This window comes from Biomphalaria glabrata, chromosome 11 (assembly GCF_947242115.1).
Source record: "Biomphalaria glabrata chromosome 11, xgBioGlab47.1, whole genome shotgun sequence".
Taxonomy (NCBI): domain Eukaryota; kingdom Metazoa; phylum Mollusca; class Gastropoda; family Planorbidae; genus Biomphalaria; species Biomphalaria glabrata.
In genome coordinates this window covers 7,611,162-7,617,161 of record NC_074721.1, presented here as the reverse complement: position 1 = coordinate 7,617,161, position 6,000 = coordinate 7,611,162, and the positions used below count along the sequence as shown (strand labels likewise).

General features: G+C 36.2%; 1 protein-coding gene across 3 annotated transcripts in view; it reads left to right on the top strand.

The window, feature by feature from the left end:
* The first annotated feature begins 438 nt into the window (after window positions 1-438).
* The window catches only part of LOC106054748 (collagen alpha-6(VI) chain-like), a 35,103-nt gene continuing 29,541 nt past the window's right edge, over window positions 439-6,000 (top strand). The window contains exon 1 of one of the 3 annotated variants that reach the window (XM_056003984.1): window positions 439-457. The gene's annotated coding sequence lies outside the window, so the exon portion shown is untranslated. Of the gene's footprint in view, window positions 458-5,662; window positions 5,791-5,826; window positions 5,847-6,000 lie in introns of those variants that run through there. The other 2 variants (XM_056003982.1, XM_056003983.1) reach the window with 2 other exon arrangements.

Sequence of the window (6,000 nt, the reverse complement as noted above, 5' to 3'; positions counted from 1 at the left end):
GCCATACTCCATATTACTCGACCATACTTCTTGTAGCTCCGCCATACTCCATATAACTCCACCATACTTTATGTAGCTCCACCAGACTCCATATAACTCCACCATACTTTATGTAGCTCCACCATACTCCATATTACTCGACCGTTCTCCATATTATTCCAACTTACTCCATATAACTCCACCATACTCCATAGGACTCAACCATACTCCATTTTATTTACGCATTATTCCACCAAGCTCCACTCTACTTTACTCCACCTTGGTATCTACAAATTGTTAATCAATTATTGTAATTCTTGTAATTAGATGTTCTCGCCTCCATATTCTGACATTGACTTCTTCACAAACGATTAGCGCGATGTTGTCACTCCGTGAACATCAACTCTCCCAACCCGTAGACCGAGAGCACATTTTCTACTTAGCGTGAGTCTACAACAGGTGGGATCAATACTAACACGTGAGTTGATTATTAACCGTATTGCTTTTCAATAGATACCAAGATCTACTTTTGTCTGCAAATTACATAAGTTAAAAAAAACAGTTAGACATTTATATAACTAATTGATATGGGGATAACATTGTTTGAAAATCTAACTTTTTTTTTTAATGAAAAAAAAACTTATTTTTGTCAATTTGTTTTGCATTCTTAATTTTTCTTATCCATAGCGTTTATCAAGATATATTTTTATTAGTAAATTTATATTTACACACAATAAGAATCATTGAGTTTACACATTAACAGTAACGTATAGTGAAACCATAAACAGAGTGTCGTGAAGAATGGTGCCTTCTCATTCACAAATACATTGGATCTCGATAGCTTTACACGGCACTTGAAGGGCAGATGTGATATAGGGAAAAAAAAAGAGGTCTACACGAAGTACTAGGGTTTCGGTCTCGCCCTCTAGACTGTTCTAAGTTTAGAACTCTTCTTAAAAAATGGTGCAACACATTTGCGTCTGCTTGAAACCCACACCAAAAGTAATATTGCTTTAATTCAGGCCACTGGAGAGAAACATGGGGTTTCAAGAGACATAACTTCAGCTCTAATGACAGCCACCTATCACCTAGGCTGTTGAACCGTTGGGGCACCACACTTAAACTGTTGTCCGTCTTTCTCTACCTCTTGACTTGATTAGAATATCTTTTCGATGTCATCTTCCCATCGCTTTCTCAATTAAAATCAGCGGCCACAGTTGATGAGTCTCAGTATCACCTGGAGAAGAAAAACAGTCACGTGATTAAGAGATTTTATAAAAACATTTTTTTTTTCAGTTCAATGAAGCGTGGCTGAGTGATCTGTCAGGCACATAGAAACAAATCAATACAATACTAAACAGACAACTAGGGTTGTTTGTATGTACATACGATTTATGCGGTTTTTTTTTAAATAAAATAAAATACCCAAGTGTTACATAACACAGTGACAATGGGCAAAAGTAAGAGTCAATAGTGTAGAAGTTATTTCCCTTTTTCTATATCAAAATAATTAATTACCAATAATTACTAATCATTAATGGATTAATTGGTTAATTTTTTTTAAATAGACGCATGTTTTGTTAATTAAATTTTCAACTTGATAGGAGAAAGTTTGTGAAAGAAATAAAGTTTACAATTATCTGAGGGGAAAAACCCACAAATATTTACCCATTTCATATCTGTAAATACTAAAGAATTAATTTCCTTGTCATTGTCAAACGGAATGATCAATTAACATCATTGAATTAAATAATTAGTTAATTATTTTAATTGATTCGTGTATTTTCTTCTCCAATGAATAATTGTGCAAAGTTACAACTTGATCCAAGAATGGGTGTAGGAGAAATAACGTTTTTAAGCTTTTTTTACCAGACAGAGTGAGTTGATAAAAGTGTTATAAATGTATTCCCGATTCACAGACTTCATTCATCTCTCTTCAGACTTCAGTAGTTCTCATCTCACCTTCACCTATCCCTTAGTCATTTAAACCGTTGGGGTAAGACACCAGATTTGTAGAACGTCGTTCTCCATTTCTCTCTGTCTTTTGCCTCTGATAGAAGTTCGTTCAGGCATGTCCATTTGTTTATGTTCTATTGTACAGGCATCATGAAAAAGCCCAACATACGACATTAGCAAACAGTACAACCACCCGTTACAGGACAGCAGGGCTTGACCTTCACATCTAACTACACACTGGTCAGTCTTAGAAATAAAAACATTCACATCTAACTACACACTGGTCAGTGTTAGAAATAAAAACATTCACATCTAACTACACACTGGTCAGTGTAAGAAATAAAAACATTGAGAGGTCATCCATGTAAAAGCTCAACTGGAGTCATTCCTACAGTAAGTCATATTGAATAAAATAAGACAATCTTTAAGTATGTAGATACTGACAATGTATGACGTTCTTTCCCCTTGGTATGCAATACAAATTTGTTTTGGATCGAATCGTCTACTGCCTAGAGGTCATTATACACGCTTGATTAAGTCAAAGAAGACTGGACAGAAAAATGAGGTTAAAACAAAATACGCATAGAGCACCCTGCTTTTTGAATATCGATTTTTATTAAAAGTGAAAGTCAAAAGCAGTATTAATTCCTCTATTTTATTATTCGTCTTTTCCACGCATTCATCTCTCTCTCTCAACCTCTCTCCCTCTCTCTCTCTCTCTCTCTCTCAACCTCTCTCTCTCTCTCTCTCTCTCTCTCTCTCTTCATCGCTGTCCCCCCTCCTCTCGCTTCCCTCACACTCTCTCCCTCTCTTACTTTCATAACTATTCATTGTTTTTAGTTTCTTTAATTCTTTAACTATTCCCGCTCGGTCTGGTTTCTTCCAATAGGGTCAGCCTTAGGTAATGGAATGCCTTAGGCCAGCGGTTCTCAACCTTTTTTTTTTTACTCGGCGACCCCTTTTTACAATTCCTCACACTGCCGCGACCCCCGAACAGTAACTTATTTTCGTTTATAAGTATAAGTAACTATGGTTTTGTTTGTTCGAAGGGTGTAATTGTAGACCTAATGTAAATATCTGATTTGCATTGCCAAAGCTTCATGTTTTATCATGAAACAATATGTTTTAATATGCTACAATATATTATATTATACAGTCATAATTATCACAAATCTAGTCCAAAATACTACCATACTTGGAGCACAATATGTGCAGACACCACTAATATTTCTCAAAGATATTTTTTCTAAAAATTAACACATCCACTCTCAGTCGTAGTCGATTCAATGTGATTGCAAAAGAAAAACTCATCTTTAAATCTTCAGCATTTACATGCTTAGCCATTCCTCCCAACTACTGGGTACCCATGACGACAAAGTTCGGACGCTAGCTATCACAATGACATTACAGTTTTTTCGGCTCCATAGATTTGACTTAAAAGAGAACTTCGTTACAAATGACAGACAAACTAAAGGGGCAGGCAGAGGAAACAGATGCGCATATGTCTTACGGGGAGTGTCCAAGAGCTGAAGGGAGACAACTGAAGTGTCACTTGAACTCCATGGAAGCTATGAGGCGCTACGTTCAACAAGAGTTTCTTACCAGAACACTACGGGAGGCCCATGCTTTCCTCCCCTGCTACCATTTGGAGTTAATCCAAGGTTCATGTTGTCCAATACGTTATGCATTTCTATACAAAGGTTACATATTAAAAAATTCGTTATTCAACCAATTTCACATCCAATTCATTTTTGTTCACATATTACAGATTTAACACAATGTATAGTTTCAACACATACTCTCCCGCATGCTATAATTGGCTGACCTTAAACTTTACTAATATCTTTATAAATTAGTGACTTAATATTACTACTGAATCCAGTGCTTTACAATGCCACTATACGTAAAGACACGCTATACATTAATACGTATCAACTTAAACTGTTAAAAATATATCTGCTGATACAATGAAAATGTTTGAAATCAATTCCGATTCAATCGTCAGCAACATCTACCCTCGAATAACAATATAAATAAATTCAAATGAAAAAAAATCCTTTGTATGTGACAAATTTTTCATGTCAGAATTGACCGAGAAAAATACATATTTTCGATGGCCTTAAGCGACCTCTGACAAATGTTAAATCGATCTGCGAGGAACACGAGACCCATAAGTTGAGAACCCCTGCCCAGGGCAAAGTGAATTTAGTGGCCACAAATGAAATAAAAAAAATAAACAACGAAAAAAAGAAAAAATCACGCCCTTCATTAGCGTTTTGACACAACAGGCTGAAACTACTTTTGGACACAGTCAACAAAATGAAGCAGCAAGGGTCTTCCAACAATAGGAGTCTTCCAACAATAGGAGTCTTCCAACAATAGGAGTCTTTCAACAATAGGAGTCTTCCAACAATAGGAGTCTTCCACAATAGGAGTCTTCCAACAATAGGAGTCTTTCAACAATAGGAGTCTTCCAACAATAGGAGTCTTCCAACAATAGGAGTCTTCCAACAATAGGAGTCTTCCAACAATAGGAGTCTTCCAACAATAGGAGTCTTCGAACAATAGGAGTCTTCCAACAATAGGAGTCTTCCAACAATAGGAGTCTTCCAACAATAGGAGTCTTCCAACAATAGGAGTCTTCCAACAATAGGAGTCTTCCAACAATAGGAGTCTTCCAACAATAGGAGTCTTCCAACAATAGGAGTCTTTCAACAATAGGAGTCTTTCAAAAATAGGAGTCTTCCAAAAATAGGAGTCTTCCAACAATAGGAGTCTTCCAACAATAGGAGTCTTCCAACAATAGGAGTCTTCGAACAATAGGAGTCTTCCAACAATAGGAGTCTTCCAACAATAGGAGTCTTCCAACAATAGGAGTCTTCCAACAATAGGAGTCTTCCAACAATAGGAGTCTTTCAACAATAGGAGTCTTTCAAAAATAGGAGTCTTCCAAAAATAGGAGTCTTCCAACAATAGGAGTCTTCCAACAATAGGAGTCTTCCAACAATAGGAGTCTTCGAACAATAGGAGTCTTCCAACAATAGGAGTCTTCCAACAATAGGAGTCTTCCAACAATAGGAGTCTTCCAACAATAGGAGTCTTCCAACAATAGGAGTCTTCCAACAATAGGAGTCTTCCAACAATAGGAGTCTTCCAACAATAGGAGTCTTCCAACAATAGGAGTCTTTCAACAATAGGAGTCTTTCAAAAATAGGAGTCTTCCAAAAATAGGAGTCTTCCAGCAATAGGAGTCTTACAAGTAGACTTAACTATTTGTGGGGAAAAAAATAAGACGTATAAATTTAGGATGCGTTAGTAGACCCATAAATCTATATTAGAGCTTTGCTAATTTTGAGATTTTATTCAAGTTGGCAATTTCAATTTCACTTTTTTAAGGTGTATGAGGCCCCCCACAAATTGTAGGCCATAGGCGGCTGCCTATTTTGCTTATGTGTAAAGCCGACCCTGCTCATTTTTTTATAATCTACACACATACCCACACATATTTTCTATACATGTATTAATTAGACTGCCAGAGATTTATTGGAATACAAAATATAACATTTAAAGCTATTCTTTTGTCCAGCTTGAGCTGCTATCCATGCCAGTATAAAGTGTAGCTAACTCTTTATTTGTTAGAGCTGCTCGATTGCAATGCTCTCACTTGGATTGGTACGCGCCAAGAAATTAGCAAGACCTCATTACCATGCATTCAAAAACACATTTACCGTGCAACTACCGCCATGGGTTTAAAGCCTTCAATGAACCCAACAGCTTGCAAGAGATATCATTAAATATAAGGTCCTCTTTACAGGCAGTGACTTTTTCATCCTTATTTTGATCACCTAGGGACGGGTAAATTCATTTTATTAATAAGCTTTGGTTATAATTTCTTTAGTGTGTGATCTATGGTATGCATTTTTTCCCTTTAATTTACATACTATGACTTAATACCCATTGCATAATTGTATGATTACAAAGCTTGTCGTGTAATAGCCTATTACATTATTCGCCATATTTAGTTTAAAGCTCGTCTGATGATGAATTTAATTTCATCAGTTTACA